At 42.0% G+C, this 17,433-nt stretch overlaps 1 protein-coding gene across 9 annotated transcripts in view; it reads left to right on the top strand.

Annotated features, from left to right (window-relative positions):
- The first annotated feature begins 419 nt into the window (after window positions 1-419).
- PER2 (period circadian regulator 2) overlaps window positions 420-17,433 on the top strand; it is a 47,984-nt gene continuing 30,970 nt past the window's right edge. The window contains exons 1-4 of one of the 9 annotated variants that reach the window (XM_050977824.1): window positions 420-486; window positions 7,927-7,983; window positions 8,852-8,915; window positions 10,884-11,044. The gene's annotated coding sequence lies outside the window, so the exon portion shown is untranslated. The other 8 variants (XM_050977822.1, XM_050977821.1, XM_050977823.1 and 5 more) reach the window with 8 other exon arrangements.

Here is a 17,433-nt window from a genome sequence, read left to right as displayed (position 1 = left end):
CTTTGTGACCCGGCGCCTCCTGAACAATACGCGGGGGCACTTTGGAAACTTCAGGGCGTGCACCCAGCGCGGGCGGCAGCACCAGGAAACGGGATGCGGGCGCTGCTGCCTTATGTAAGCGAACCGAGCGGCGGCGGCAGGGTGACTCCCGGGGGCTGCGGCGCGGCCTGCGCGGGCCCGGGCGCTGTCCGGGAGCGCGGGGCCCTCAGGTGGGGCCGAGCTGCGCTGAGGAGCCCGGGCCAGGCCCGGCGCGCGCGCCCCGGCCGCCAACGGCCTCTGCCCGCGCGCGCGCGCACGACACGTCACGCGCGGCTCCGAGCGGGCGGGGGCGGAGCCGCTCTCCCTGGTGGGTCACGTGACCGCTGCCCCCCAATCCATCCTCCCCGGCCCGGCGGTCCAGTAGCGGCGGTGGCGGCGGGCGGGGGGCGCGGGTGGAGGCGAGCGGAGCCACCGTGGCTTCGGCGGGAGGCGGCGTGGGGGCCGGCGGTGAGTGGGCCTCGGTGGCGGCGGCGCGGGGGAGGGGAGGGGCGGGCCGGCGGCGGGGCAGGCTCGGGAGGCGGCCGCGGCTGTCGGTGGAAACATGGTGCCACACGTGAGGCTTATGTAAAGTGAGCGGCGGCCCGCGCGGCCAATGGCAGCGGCGCGCGCCCCGCCCCCGCTCGCGCGTCCCGCTAGCGTCACGCGGCCGCGGCCAATGGGAGCGCGGGCGGGGCGGGCGCGCGGCGGCCGGTCACGTTTCTGCCCGTATGAAGCCCGAGCCGGGAGGCGCGGGGCCGGTGGGACGCACCGCGCGCGGTGAGTGGGGGCTCGCCGGGCGCGCTCCCCGCTGCCCGAAGGGGCTGGGGGACCTGTGGGGAGCGACGGGAGGGGTCGGCGAGCGGCGGCCGCGGGGGGGACAGGGGCTCTCCCGCCTCCCCCGCCCGCCGGGCCGAGGTTACGTAACCCTCGCGCCGGGGCTCTCCTGTTGTTGGGACGATGCGCGCGCGGGTCGCTCCTGTGCCGCGGGGTCCGTCCCGCTCCCGGCCCCTGCCCGCCGGGGATGGGGCGAGTGTGGCTCCCTCCGAAGGGCGGCTGTGACACGCCACCCCCCGCTCCCCGTGAAACCGCAGCGAGGGAAGCGGCGGCCGGCTGTAAGTCGCTCCCCGGGGCGGGGTGGGGGCTGAGCGCGGTACGGCCCCCGCCCGCCTTGGACGGGGAGAGCGTCCGGGAGTAGCGGCACAGACACCCCCAGCGGGGCCGGGACGGCCGCCCGGGGCCGGGCAGGGGCGCTGAGGGGGCGCTGGCCCTGGCCCGGAGCAGGGGAGGAGGCGGCGGGACCGGACCCGGACCCCCGGCGGGGCTCCGCTCTGCCGGCCGCGGGCTGCGGCCACGTCGGTGCGAGGGGGTGCGGGGCGGGGAACCGGCGGAGAGCACGCGTGTCCCGGGGCGCTGAGCGGCACCGCGGGGGGACCGAGCTGGGTCCCACCGGCCGGGAGGGCTGCTCCACGGGAGGAGCTGTGTGGCAGCGAGTAATAGAATCTCAGCGCCGCTGAGATGTGTGAGCTACAGGTAGAGTAGGCAACAGGTGCTGTCCATTTGTTTTTTGTGGTGCCTGTAGTTGTAAGGACAGTCTGTTCCTTGAGACGGTGTGGTTGTGCTGCTGTTCACATTAGGTGCATAGTATTACATGCATGATTACAAAACGCTTTATGTAAGTACAGTTTCATGCAAATAGGTGAGCAGCATGGTAACAGTCAAGCTGACGCTTTACATTTGACTTTTCGTAATAGGGTAAGCATTTCATAAAGGGACAGCGTTTCTCCGTGTACCATGGGAGCTTAAGAAGGCCTCCCAGGAGGTTGGTATGAGGTCTCGGGTACTTGGGAAACTATAGTGCTTTGCAAGTGTATTCCAGTGAAAAAGTAACTTGGCTGAAACAGTGCATTGATTCAGATCAAAGAAACAGAATCACTGAGTTTGGAAAAGACCTCTGAGATCCTTAAGTCCAACTGTTTCATCCATATGTCCAATCTAAATCTACCCTCTTGCAGTTTCAATCCACTGCCTTTCATCCTGTCACCATATGCCCTGATAAGAAGTCTTTCCCATCTTCCTTGTAAGCTCACATCTTGCTTTTCCAAATGCAAGACTTTGAGATTTATTGTCTTGGACATCTGAGATTGAATAGCTTTCACTAGCAAAGGGAAAGAAGTGGAAATTCCCTAATGATTCTAGCGGTAAGAGTATCTGTCAAGTCAGAAGTAGAGTAAAAACCTGATTAGTACGGTGAGAAAACCTTCCAAGTTGCCAGTATTGTTTCAGCCACAGTTTGATTGGTGTTAGAGAGAGTGCCCACATTGTTGCACTATAACATCAAGTTCCTTCTTGCTTATGCTTGAATGTGTTTGAGTGCTTTTATGATCTTTCTGTTTTGCCTTTGTCTCTGAAACTTGCATTAATTCTGCAAAGTGAGGAAGTTTCACTGAAGGACTGGACTCTGCTTGCTCCATGCAAAGCTAGATGGTAGTCTTGTGATGATGATGCTGTCCTGAGGTGTGGAGTCCTGATTCTGGACTGTGCAGGTTGCTCACCTCGCTAGTAACACAAAGAGGAAAAGACATGGCCTTTGGCCTGGAGTAGAAGAAAAAAAGTCTACCAAAACTTTCAGGTTTTGGTGAGGTTTTGGCCATTTAGCGTGTTTATTTCAAGGTAGAAGGAAGATATTGTAGATGGGTGTCACAAATGTCAAACACCACAGTGAAAGAGGAAGATCTGTCCCGTGAAGAAGTGGTTTGGCTTGATGTAGTTCAGAAGGCAAAGGCATGGAAAGCAGGTTTTTGGCTTTTGTGCACTTTTTCAGATGTGGCAAGTTTTTTTGTTTCATTTATAATTCAAAGATTGCATGGTTTTGCTGGAATTTTTGTTTACTTGTCCGTGGGTAGGACTTGTTATAGACTTCCTATATTTGTTTTAGCAAACAAATTCTGTCGGTGAAAATCCCAGTAATTTTTATTTTTACGATTTACTGTTACTCATTTTGGATTTCCATGGAGAGGCATTAAAGAGGCAGCATATTCTTGGCATAATACCTTCTCTTCTTTTTCTTCCTCTAGTCGTAAGAATAGAGTATGTAACAACACAGTTTGCTTGATAAAGTTGAGCCTCTCCATGAACAATATGCTCTTGCAGTAATAAGCTTTTCTAGTAAACTGAGATGTTGATGGAGTTTAGTCTCAAAGTATGAAGATAGAATGAAGTGGGGAAAGTGATTGGCAGTAGAGTTCTGGATTCTTCTACTTCAGACGTTTATTATGACCAGGAAGTGTTTGGCTTAGATACAGACTGATAAACAGTTTTCTTTTTCCTGGGTTCTTGCCACACCCTTATTTCTCTAACATCTTTACAGTATTAGAATATGCTTTACTGCATTTAAAAAAAATCTTTTTTTCGCCCTGTGAAGAATAAGGAAATGAGCAAGTTACCATGGGATGAGGTATATTTGTTGTGGTTTAAAAGCAAGAAGATTACTGGTAGCCAGTAGAACAAGTAAATTATCACTAGTCTAGATCAACTGTAGTGTTTTCCATAGGGTTGCTATGGTTGGCCTATGTTAAAAGGAACGTCATGTTCCTAGCAAGGCCTTGTGTAATAGCTGGCATGAGTGTCCTGTAGACACTGTATTATACTCATAGCATTACCACATCATAATTACTAGATAATCAGGTGTTTCTGAAAAGGAATTTTTGTCTCCAGTTTTGATTGCATGGCCTAGAATTCCTCTGTAAGGGTGGTGGATTATTGGGATTTTTAACTGGATTGTCTTAGTGCATTCTACATTCCCTGTAGTGCAAGTTTTAAACTGCTTAAATATTCATTGTGTTAACTTAGCTTGTCAAACACTGAACAGCAAAGGAGTCAATTATTATTCTTTGTGATATTGTTGTATTACTCTAAAGGGCTTTTACTTGTTCTTTGGTTATGGATTGAATGCGAAAAGCGTTGGTCTTGAAAGTAATGCTGCTGCTGTTTTTTGTTCCGTGTAAAAAGTGTCTGCTTTCCTGCTTGAACTGCTGCCTTAAACTTAACCCCTGCTGTGGGGTCAGACTGGAATATTGTTGGTTGTTGTTGGTTAGCAAAGAAGGCTGTTTTTAAGTAGAACTGACTTTTTCAAAGTAGAACCAAAGCTACAATGCCTTGGCTTGCAGAGCTCTGCCTTCTGACACTTGGAGCTTTGTTTGTGCGGGGATAAGGGTGTTTCTTTTTAGACTTCTCTCTGTGAAGTGTGTTTAAAGGACATGGGGAAAGAGAAGGTAGAGTCAAAACGACAGTTCAGAGGATGGTAGTTCTGCTATCTCTTGCTGGGATTTCTTGCAGCCCCAGGCTGCTTTTGTGAAATAGCGTGGCAGAGAAGACCAGAAGGAGAAGGGTTGGATTGGAGTGTCTGTAAGGCGAGTGGAGGTGTCTGCAGTGCGCTGAGCCCGCTCTGTGGCGCTGCCGGAGGCAGCCCAGGCGCCGTGTGTAGTAGGCAGGCAGCGAGCACATGGGACCCCGCATGCCGGGCTGGCCGCGCCGGGATGCGGCTCTCTAAGTGGCTTAGCACAGCGGCAGGCACGCTCGGGCAGCCTGCTCCCGCTGCCAGCGCTGCTGCGACACGGGGCAGGCTCTGGGCCTCTGCCTTGGCTCTGGGGTTACCTTCCCGCGCACACGGGCTCTGAATGGCTGCGCTGCGCTTGCACCAGTGCGTGTGAAATACAAAGCTGCGTTTCGTGTCAGGTACACACAGGCAACGTGTGTGTTTGTGATTGTGATATGTATGGAAACCGACCACGAGACAGTTATAAAGATGAATTCTAATAACAACTGAGGAAAGTAAAGCATGGAAGAAGGCCTTTGAACATATCCTTAGTTTGCAATTAACCTGTATGAGTCTTAAGTTGATTTAGGAGCATTTGAATTAAAGCTTTAGGGATGTTGCTTTTTGACAGGAACTTTCTGCTTGTAGTTAAGCCTTAAAGAGTTTTGCAGTAATAACCATCTGAAGTATAATTTTAGAATATTGCTTGTAGTAAGAACCTTTGAAACTATAGCTTTAGAATATATAAAAAGGAAACATGCAATTGAGAAAGGAAGATGGGCATCAACTCAAGGATTAATAGTTTTGACCAAGGGAAGCTGGACATCACTGTTATGAGATTTATAGTCCTTGCAATCAAAAGGTGGACCCACACCTGGAGATTGGACCTCACTAGATGGAATACTCCTTCCTTCTTTCAGAAACCAGACCACCACCACCACCTGGGATACTCCTTTTGGGATGTACATCCTGAGAAAAACTAAATCACAACAGTGTATAGAATTGTGACGTAAAAATTTGGAATAGAAACTGCTGATGAGTAAAAACTGGGAATAGAGACTGCAGAGAAAGCTTATGAGCACCCCTATAAATACCTGTAAGCCTCTACTATCGGTGTGCAGTTGGAGGGAAAACTTCCCCCACTGTACCCAGCGCTGTGTTGCTCATAGTTTACTATATTAATTAATAAATTGATTGCTGCTTGAATATTGGCCTAGTCAAGCTTCTTATTTATAACATAAGGAATCCTCTTCCTTGGTCCTGTCCCTCATGAGGAGTTCCCAAGGGACAGCAGCAGTGCACTGAGGTTCAGTGAGCTGCCCAGGCAGTGTTCTGGAGTGCACGGTTCTCCTGCTTATCCACACATGAAAGGGACGTTAGGAGAATTTGTGTGTGTGAAAGTTTTTGTCAAGTCAAGAAGTTTTTGTGTAGATGTTCTCAGCTGCTGGGGATCTGCTGCTGAAGTCGTGTGTGGTACTCCTAGAGGAGCCATATAAGTTCTCTGATGTTTTTTGGTAGTCTGATTTAGGCAACTTTGCTTGTAGAACACAATCAGAAGTGAGGCTAAATTTACCTTCCTCAACATATACAAGTATGGAATATGGTTTTCATTTTTCCCTAATTTTCTCCTAAGAGAAAGGAAAATGTTATTGAGGATGCTGAAGGGGTAGTGACTCAACATGCTGTGTACATGGGTGGAAATACACAGAAAGCATTTCTTGGGGCAAGAGGATGAGGAGAGTCTGCAGATGGTGTGAGCAGGCTGCAGAAGTTCAGTACAAGCAGTACCAGTGTTGATCCTGACAGGATTTGGTGGTGGGAAAGAAACTTCATCTGTGTGCCAAAATGTCTGGGAAAGACTTTAGTTTTGCTTCCACCTGTTTTTGAGCATATCATGGAATTCTTAACACTTGGTTTTTCTTATAGGTAGAATAGTTAGAGATGGGCAGAGATTTCCTTGTATAGATGGCTTTTTTTTTTTTAAAGCAGAACTGACTTTTAAACCAAAGCTACATTGCCTTTCTAACATCTTGTCCTGAAACAGAGGCAGTTCACTGTTAAATAACACCTGCAATTGATTGTAATTGAAGCTTAGGGAGACAAGATGAAGTGGTGAGGATGTCTGGTACTTGTCTTTTTTTTCTTGGTTTCGCTTCCTATCCTCCTTATTCCTTGCAGCTTTTGTATCTTAGTACAGTTTTGTGCTTGACCTTATTACATGTACTTTTATGTTTCTGCTTAGTTTCTTTAACTGTACAGAGATCTTCAGTGTATAAAAGCACTTACTTGATTTCAGTTACATCTCTGCCACAGTTCTCCTGTGACTTGAGCTCTTATTTCAGTACTAATACATCCAACTCCTAGGACAAGTACATGGTGTTTGTTAGGTGGCTGCACTTTTTGGAGTGGATTATTGATGTGATGGGGACAAGAATTTATTTGGCACAGCATCTTCCAGAAGGGGACTTTGATTCTGGCTGAAATTTTGAACAGGCTGTGAACCACAGCAATGTCTGAAGAGCAGCATTAGCCTGGAACTACAGCAAATGTGGTGAAAATGTCTTTTTTTTTTGAAGGAGAGGAGTAGTAGATAGGCAAATACACTGCTTAATGGGGATGTCAGCAAATGCTAAAGTTGATGTAGGGTATTGAGATACTTTTAAATCTAGTTTCACCTAGAATAAAGGTGTGAAATATATGACTGCATGGTGGGACATTGTAATTTTTCTCTCTTTTCTATGACAACATTTGGCAGCCTCAAACGTATAATTTTTCTAATTTTTTTTTCAAAAGGAGCAAGAGTTGTCATGCAAATTTAGAGTTCTGATTATTGATGTTGTGCTTAATTGTCTCTCCAGTTCCACTTGGGAAGACAGTGGCATTTTTTGGTTACAAAGAAAATAAGATATTTTTTTAAATTCACACTGCATACAAATAATTTTATGTACCTTTAAGGAGGCACCTTTTTTAAGACTGGAAGCTGGAAAAAAGATGTCTAGAAATCAGCATGGGGCATGTGAATGAGATGGTGTTTAGTGTCTTTAGAAGATGTCTCAGCACAGGCTGCCTTTTTTTTTTTTTTTTTAATAACAAACACCCAACTTGTTGGCAATTACACTTGGCTCTGGGCCAAATCTCTTATTCAAGGTGAAATAACAAATTTGAGAGATGGTTTCTGTTTGTTCAGGGGATGATCAGTTCAGATTCACTGGGGAGTCTTGAGCACAGGTGGTGGGTTTAACAGCACAAGGAATACTTACCTGAAAGGGGAAAATGAGCTTTATTTCTAGTCTGGCAGAAATGAGAATTTGGGGTGGTTTCTTACATAAGGGAACAGACTTAAGTGGGTAATTATTCTGGACATTGCTCAACCAATTTAGAAGTTAGGTTACAATAGTAAATACTTTTATCAGCAAATTTGGTTGCATTTCCTCTCATCTTGTATTTGTAGTCTTTAGAATTGTTGTTCACCTGTGGAAGATATTTTGCATGATTTGACTTCTCTTGCATTATGAAATGGATTTGATTTATCTTTTATAAAAAATGATTATCTTGCTTACACAACCTGATTTTCTTTTTTCTTTTTGAAATAGGAATATATTGATGACACTTTGAGATTTTGAAAGACTATGATTAGTACATTCTTTGAGGTGAGTGTTTGATGCTGTACCCAAGAAAGTGGTTTATGATACCAGTTCTTTCTTAATGACTCTGAACTTGGGAGGATGGGAGGTGTCTCTGTGGTTTTGTTATTGCTCTTTTGTGTACTTCCTTTGAAATGTAGTGTCAGAATGCCCAAAAATAGGGATTTTCAGGGCTTTACATTTCCAAAGACCTGCTGCACAAATTTTGAAGTACATGGAAGTGCTGTGGCTTCTCTAAATCTTTATGAAACTGGAATTTAGTGTAGTGTCAGTATCAAGCGCTGCATCTGCATTGTTTGTGCAGGTGTTTATCAATAGCTTGCATTTTTTTGATTGCTCTTGCAGGTGGTAAGGAACTTCCAGTTATGAGGAAAATTTTGGGGTCCAGAAAACCAAGTACCTGCTATTAGATAATCAGGATGATAGCTCAGGAAGAAAAGGGAAAATATTAGGCTCCTAAACTTGAATTTAAAAAAGCAAATCATATCTTCCAACAGTTTTTTTGGTCAGTTGTACTCTGCTTTGAAAATAAAGAAAAGTTGATTGTTATTGGAGCAAAAAAAAAAGAGGAAATATAATTAAAGGAGTATGGTGGAGGAATGTAATCAATGATGTGAAGAAAATTTATAATGTGCTTTCATTAAATGTGATCTGATGATGCCGCAGTACTGGCCCTGGACAGGAAAGACAGATGATCTGGATAGTACTGTAATATTGCAGTACAGATGGAATTGTAACTGAGAATTTGAGGATTAACACTACAATGTCTGTTCAGTCTAAATGATTGAGAAAAAACCCAAACAATCCTGTTTTTCTATGGCTGGAAAATATGATCTGGATAGGTTCTAACAGCTGACTCTTTTCAATGCTGCAGGTGTGACTTCAGTTCTGTGCATAAAGTGACCCTGGTTCAGCTTGGTTTGCCTCCCATATCACAGGTGTGTTCCTACACCATGGTTTTCACTCCTTTCTAGTATCTGAAGTCTTCTGTGCTTAGAATAGAGATATGTCAGTGTGGAAGGAAATGAGGAAATGTCACAAGTTCTGTCTTCCTTGGGAACTGAACAAATTAGACTTCCTTCTGTGGAAAACACTTTACTGGGAATGCCAACTGTAGATGAACTGCTTTAGTGCTTTGGGACTTGGGCATACTCTATCATCTGTACATTTCCTCTGAAAAATAAGAGAAAACAGGTAAAATTGGCTGCCTCTAATTCTGTTCAGACTGTTTAAATACAAGTCTTTCAAACCGGGCATTTTGTTTCAGATAAAATCCTCTTGGTATAGGTTTGTCTTACTTTTCATTAAATTGTAGAAAGGCTTATCATGGGAATTTTTAGTAGTTTACAAGGATTATTCTTTCTTGATGTTTTAATGTCTTCTTAAATGTGTTAAATACATGAAACCAATATGATACACAATTAAAATGGTACATGCTGCCACTGTGAGTATATCTTCAAACTTAGACTTTTGAAAACCTTTTTAACTTTTTTTAATTGAAATTTTACAGGGAGTTGAGTTAGTGTAAAGGAATTGCAAGAGCTGCCTTTAAACAAGGATTTAACTGGTGCTGAAAGACATTCCACATTTTCAATGCTCAGGCTAAAAACTGTGAAATCTGCAAGCAGTTCTGGCTACAGCAATTTCTAATGCTTCTTGTGGTCAGAGATAAAGCCAATAATTTAAATCCTGTATTATCAGTTTATGGTAAAAACAAAAGCAAAACATTTAAAGAACCAGTGCATACAGATTTCTATCATAATATGAGTATTTTAGAACTTGTACTGGCTTCACCATGTCAGGCAGGACAGAATGTTGTGAATAAATTCTTCCTTTAGTCTGGCCAACACAAGTGTACTTTCACCAGTTGTAACAGTTTGCAGCATGTTAAATTAAGGCATGCTAGCATGGGCTGTCTTCCAGAGTGCTTAGCTTGGGATTTGAACACTGTTCAAACATTTCCTCTGCGTATTCAGATGAAGCACTTAGAATGATGTAATTGTCTGCCACACAAATGTTGCTCTTCTGAACTTCTGGTTTTTATTCTACCATTTATTTGTGCCACATGGCACTGGTATGCACCAACAGACTTATTTTCCTAGATTTCCTCGATGAACTTTCAGGGTTTTTTGTTTTTTCATTTAAATGTCCAGTGTCTCTCTTGAGACACTTTTTATTAGGAGGAATAATAATGTTAATGGAGTTGGTTAGTACAGACTTCTGACCATAAGTAAACAGTTTTTTTACTGTGAGAGGGAGTGAGCACTGGAACAGATTGCCCAGAGAGACAATGGAATATCCATTTTGGAGATAGCCAGGAGTCATCTGTGGGTGGTTCTGAGCAGCCTGCTCCTAGGTGACTCTGCCTGAACAGGGAGCTGGACAAGGTACCTCCAGAAGGTTCTTTTGATCTCAGTCATTTCAGTGTGAACTGAAAGTTTATAACTGCCTGGTAAAATCTTTAATGCTCCTACCAATTCTACTGTGACAGAGAGCCATAAAATGATATTGCAGCCAAACTTGCTGAGCACTTGGAGCTCCTGCTGACCAGACCACAACAGGCATTTGGCTCTGTGCCCTGCTGGGGAGGCCAGCCCTGTGTTCCCAGTGGCTGTGTCAGCCCATGCAGACTGTACACAGTGTGATACCACTCTGATTGTGAATCCTAGGGGTTATTTTATCTAGTGCAGAACATGCTATTACTTTAAAATTCTTTAAGATCTTATTTCAGAGCAATGTGTTTAAAATGCAAATTTGTGTCTTCTTCCTCTGCTGTATGACAGTTTCATGTTTAACCAACATTTATCTGCATAGGAGTGACATAGCTGTGAGCATCTCTCTGGTATCTGTTTGAAGAGGACACTGTTGGGGGGCCCAGGTATTTCTTTTATATTTTATAGTTATAGAGGTGTCCGGACTCTGTAATGGTCAAAGATTTCCAGTAGAAGAGGATGAGACAAGAATTAAATGCATGTGGGAGACTCTGGACCTAGGCACCTCATGCTTTTGATGCTAGCTGGGAGGGAGCTTGATAAACACTTTTGCCACCTTTTCGTAGAAAAAGCAGGTAAGAAACACACGTAATTATTATGATTCATGCTAGTAGAAAGATGCTTCCTCTCCTACTCCTCTAGAGCTTATGCAGAAAATACCTTGTTCTGTGTTTGTTATCTTTAAACTGGGGTTTCAGTCATGTATATATACTCATTCAGAACAATATTTGGGGTATAAATGGGGAGTTACCTTATTTGAAGCTAAAACATTTTTTTAGCCTTAAACCATACTTATTCTTAAATTTGGGGTTGAGTTTCTTCAGCAAGGAAACAATCTGGTTGGAAGCATCCTCACTGTGGATGCCAGGGCCCTGATCTGATGGTGACTTCTTCCTGTGTAGGTGCTGCTATAAATTCAGGGTGGCACTCAGATGGTTCTGGAACAAGGCTGTGTCCTGATGAGTTCCCTTTGTAAAGTGGCAGCTGAAAGCAGTGGTTAATGAAGATGACCCTTATGAGGCAAATAAGGGTCTTGTGTTCAGGTTTTTCTTGAGCTGAAAGGAGAATCCTGATCAAAAAGTTGTGAAATGAATATTGTGAAATTCAGATTTTATGGGAGCCTTTGTGGTATACTAGATGTTGATAATTTTATTGACATTGACATCTCATTGCTTGTTTAAAAAAAGAGCAAAACTTGTTCATGATTACTTGGAGTGAGCGTCATAATCTAGTAAAAAAATTCCCTTTCTTTTTTTAACTAAAAAAATCTTGCAAAAAATTACTGAGCATCCTTGTTATTGTTTCCTATAATCTGAGAATATTGCCATCTTTTCTTTCCCCCCTTCCAAGAAAAGTCCTAGTGAAGGTATTCTGTTAATTGTTCTTGCCAGGAAAACAAACCTCTCAGTGTTGAAGTTGCCCAGTTGAACAAGTCACTTCTTGGATTATTGCTTGTTTTCCAACATTTTCTCTTAACGTTTTTTGACTCCCAAGCATTTAATTATTGTCTAATTGCATGGAGAGAATGCATTCATTGTAGATGTTAATTTTCAATCATATCTAGAATTGCATGATCTGGCTAAACCCTTGCTGGTTATTTGTCATCTAAATAAGAAAACTTTTATCATTTTGCAAAGCAAAAATCCAGAAGACATTTGGAAGCCCTTCTTGTTGACAAGATCTTCAGTAAAATTTAATCCTGACTGTTAGGAATGTCTCCCATAGGTTCTAGTACAGTTAAGAGTACCTGAATATTCACATGTCTATAGGCATAAAATGTAGTGTGCTCTTGCTTTTTTGGGAACATTGGAATAAGTTAATAGTAGTTGGAATTTAGACTCAAATAATGAGATGTTTGCCTCTTACTCAGTTTTTGAGTGAGTATACAAAATTATCCAAAATTAGGTAATTTCAACTCTGGATTGTTAGTTTCCTTTATATACCAGTATTAAGCATGTTAGTTTTTGTGTGAAAAGAAATCTGGAAAAATGTTCTCTGAATATAACCAAATCTCTGCTGAAACAAGATTTTTGGGTTTAAAGTTACTGTTTCAGAAGAAATCTGCCTCCTTGGTGTTCTACAACCCTTCTTAAGGGTATTTTTCAAAAACAAGCTCAATTACTTCTTTCAGCATTTGTCCATACATATTTTGGGGTGTTTTTTTGGTGATGATCAAGTTCAGGCTTTTGCCTTTGTTTCACTGCAGAATAAAAGAGCAACTATAGGTAATGAATAACCAGAAGACCTTTGCTGCATATCTAACCTGGCAAATCAATGCCTGCATTTGTCCTTAGTGCTCAGTGGAATTATGGTGCCTTATACACACTGCATCAGGATCTTAGAGAGCTCTAGTCTTTGCCAGAGGCAACAGAATGGGTTTTTGTGAGTGAGTTGCTGTAAAATCAAGCTTAGCTGGTGCCAGTTTAATTTTTAAAAAGTTTTTATTTATAGAGTCAAAATAGACATCCCTTAAAAGTTTAGAAGGTGGAGCAGAAAATAAAGAAAAACCTGGCTTCTTTTGATATCAAACCTAAAAGAGCTCTTTGTGTTTCCATGTTGAGATGCTTACTGAACTTGGTAAGGCATATAATCACCTTCCGCAAACTGGTAACAAGAGAGAACCTCAGACTGGGAAAACATGCAGGCTTTTGCCTTCCAGTGTTGTTTGGTTAGTGATTGGGCATTTATTCAAGCATATGAGTGGGATGAATATGTGCAATTTATTATGTCATTTTCCCTGAGATTAGTTTCAAAGATAATTAATCTCTTTGTGCTGTCTGACCGTCTGTGCTCCTGAAGTGTTTGCACAGTGCTGGTGTCTGCATGCAGATGTTCCACTTAAAGGCCTTGCTCTGCTCAGAGTGAAGTCTGGCCAGCTGCATCACTTCTTATCTAAATTGCAGAGCGTGGTGGAGGGTTATTGCCAGCCTGAGCTTTTTTCCACAGTTACTCTGATCTCTTCTAAGAAAATGTCTCCAAAGTTAGGGCATTATTAACATCACATTATAAATTAAAAAAGCACCAACATTCTCCCAAATAGGTAAAGTCTTATTTTAGAAAGGCTTCCCTTCCTTCAGAAGCTCTTGCAAGTTTATCATAATATTTTTCTTGTTCCTTCCTCTTTATTCATCCTGTATTCCTTACTCTGGTATGTGCCTCTGGCACTGAGGCTTTGGAGATTTTGAAACTGAAGAAATTTTGTGCAAGACTGACTTTCAGTGACGTTAATCTTCCAGTCTTGGCTAAGAAAACCATTCCAGCTCAAGCTGGGCTTGTTCTTTTTGAAGCATACCTTTAAAGATGACAAAATTCTGTTTTCTCCACTACTCAAATATTCATTTTGTTGGGTTTTTATTCCCTGGTTTGATTGTCTTTGTGATCCAAGTTGTAGTCACTATAATGTAGTTATTAGGTGTGGACAGAGCTGCAGAAGTTCTGGCACGTTGTTAGTTAGAAGTAACACCTCTGAATTGCTTCTTGACAAAATTTCTGCCAGGTATCAAGAGGAAAAATATTCACATAGTATCTCCTAAGGGTCAGTATCTATTTCTTTTATGTTGGTGACTCTTAATTTATACTCATTGCTGAAAATAAAAGTGTTTTTTTAAACCCTGAAAGCTTGACTGTCATTGAATCAATCAATTCTTGTTTCAGGAGTTACAGTAAATTCCTCAAAAGTTATTGGATAGCATAGAGATTTATTTTTTTACTTTGGAAACAGTTCTTTCCCACCTAAGGAAACATTGCTGAGGTTTCCTGCAGATAACCTGGCAGAAGCTAGCCTGGGTGTCATGGAAAGAAGGGAGGAGATGAGACAATAGATGATATTTGGAGATGGAAATAATTACTCACCAGTGGTTTAACAACTTGGAATTTCAAACTGTAAGACTCTACATGCTAGCTATTGCACATTTTCATTGCCTCTTAGGCTTCCAAAGATTCCAGAAAATACTTTGGGAAAATAATTTTCCAAGGAAAGGTTGTGTCAAAAAATTATTTGTGAACAGTTCTCATGGCTGGAAATACTACAGCACATGAAATCCTCTCTGGCATCAGAATTCAGGAGAAGAGGTTTCTTGTACTTAAAGACTAAAACACAAAATACAGCAGAGTAGGAAAGCTGTGGCACAATCATTGCTCTTCCTATAAACAGCACAATTTTACTGCATTACTGCTATATTGGGCTAATTACCTTCAGAAAATTTAAGGCTATTCTGAGAGTTTGTCCTTGGTAATTCATGCTTATAAACCTATCAGTAGTGATTTACATAGTTTTCTTTATAGGAGTAAATATAGCAGCCCAAAGTTGGGGGTTATTTTAGTTTTTTTATTTTGTGAGAGTTCTTTTCCCCATCTGTAAAGAAAACATCATTTCCTAACAGATACAGCAGTGTGTTGATTATAGCTGTATTTTTTCTCATAAATCTAAAGCTCTTTCTAAGTAGCATTTTGTCAGGAAAACAGGAAGAAACTCCAAAGTTGGGTACAGACAATAGGATGAGAAATTGTAGATCTTGCCTTACATTTGTGCACCTCAGGCCTCCTTTAAGGTGATGCTGTGAGTGCCTTTTTTCTTAAAGCTTCATTTGAATTGTGATGGGGTTAATTACCTTCACTCATGGAACTCTCCATAGAGCTTTACAACCTGGGTGTCCTCTGAGAAATAACAGGATAAATGACAGTGGGAAATAGCTTTGGAGAGTGGCTGCAGTTACTTAAGCAGATGTGCTCTGATTTACCCAGCAGTGCAAAGAGCATCCCCTGGGTGCAAATGGATCAACACATTGATGTCCAAAATGAATTTGTAGAGAATCCTACAAGATGGCCTTGCAAATAAGACTAAATACTTTAGAGAAATATGTGAAAAACACCAATCACTTGTTTTTAAAATTTCAAAAGTTTAATAGTAATGAAATGGTTATAAAAATAGTAATATAATTAGAGTAATAATAATTTGGACAATTTGGATTAGGACAATATGAGACAATAAAAACAGAGAGGTTTGGACAGTCCAGGTACCTTTTCTGGGCAGCACAAGCCCGAAAATGGACCCATGTTAACAGAGGATTAACCCTTAAAAACAACAGCCTGCTGAATATTCATACACCTCATCCATGGTGCATAAATTCCATTCAAACACAGGATTCTGGCAGTGTCAGCTTCTTCCTCTGATCCTGACGGCATCTTCAGGGCTGAGCAAGGCAGGAAGAAGTTTGTTTCTCCTGCTGATGGAGCAATAAATTCTCTTTCTCTGAAAGATTGAGGTGTCCTGTGATTGCTGTCTCAGTGCAAGTCCTTTCTTTAAAAAAAGTATTCTACATAGCATAGTTTCTATTTTAACATTTTGTTATAACCTAAAACAATATTTAACACATTACTTAAGAGAATTAACACAGCATAACTTTCTAACACAACACATATTTATTTTAATATTGGCAAAAAGCCAGTCATAAAATACACATTTTTCACAAACAGACCTATCAAAGATGCCTTGTAGGACTCATGAGGAGTAATTTTAGATGATTGATTGGCTTTGAGACATTTACAGCATAGTGTGACTAAAGCTGATAGACCAAGAAACACTAATAGTGTATTGTAATTAAGAAATAGTTGACTTCTGATTGTGATGGCATGAATTATAACATCTGCATTGTCTCACCCTTCACATGAGACTGAAAATGGAATAAAAGTGTTTAAAATGCCTCTCAGTTGCCCCATCTCTGGGTCAGAAAAGAGCTTACTCTGGCACATTTCTAGAGCGCTCCTCCCTGTGCAGTACCAGGTTTGTCCATGCAGGAGTTCCTGTGCCAAGTTCCATGCTGGCTCCCAGGGCTGCTTTTGGTCCCTGTCACACCCAGCCAGGCTGGCTGAGCTCAGCTGTGCCCCTGCAGCCCTGGGCTCACACACAGAACTTCACTCAGGGTCCCCAGAGGGCAAGGCAAGTGTCAGCTCCTAGTGGCATTGAGATTAGATCAGAGATGAACTATCTGACCCAGTTAATCATTGGCCACAGAGAATGTGCCATTGTGACATAATCCTGCAGTTTCATCTCACAGTAAATACTCTTTTATCGCCTGCTCTGGTTATGTAATTCTCAAGACACAAGTGGTTAACCTTAGTCCAGGAAAAGACTGTCAGAGCTCCTGAGGGCTAATTCAGTGCCTGGATATAGTGTTCAGTACAGCAGCATCACAGGAGTCTGTTTCATCTGCATTAAAATACCTGAAGGGAACACCTGCCAAAGGGAAAAGTGTATTTTACTCTACTGAAAGGCATTTTTCTATTATCACCTATAATAATATAATTCACTTGTGAATTATATACACCTATAATTATTCACCTATAATTCACTTGTGAATAAACTTGTAGGAAAAGAAAATTATTTATATCTTTATATCATTACTGATAGCTTAAGTGAATGTCCTAAAAACTATTCTTTTAAATGAAAGCAGATATATTGCATATTATTTTGACCAAATGAGGAGACAAGTAGTGTTTTCTGGAAAATGCAAAATAAATGTAAAATGTCTGGAAAAACATCAGTTAGAAGGGTAAGAAAATAACTTCCATGTGGTGTTGCTTTGGAGGGAGTTGAATCATGGTGTGTTTTAAATTACTGTTGTGAATGTTTTCCATTACAGTCTTTTCTTAAATACCTAAATATTTATTTATTTGTGTTGAAGACAAAACTGCTGTAGTTAATACTAAGAAAACTTGGTTGTTTTTTTTTTATTCATTGTTATTCCTGTCAAAGGTTTATTAGTTAATAATTGCAATTGTGAATATTTTAAAGGAACAAAGAGGAAGGAACATACATGGTTCTGTTGTCTTGAAAACAACAGAGATTCTCAACAAAGAAATCTTAGTTCATAGTTTTACATTGTTGTTGTCTCTGAAATGGATGAGGATGTAAGTCAGATTGAATACAATCTTTTTTAAAGATAAATAAAGTTGAACTGCTCTC

This window comes from Serinus canaria, chromosome 9 (assembly GCF_022539315.1).
Source record: "Serinus canaria isolate serCan28SL12 chromosome 9, serCan2020, whole genome shotgun sequence".
NCBI lineage: Eukaryota > Metazoa > Chordata > Aves > Passeriformes > Fringillidae > Serinus > Serinus canaria.
The sequence above is the reverse complement of the archived record's forward strand: the minus strand, read 5'-3'. Positions and strand labels throughout refer to the sequence as shown.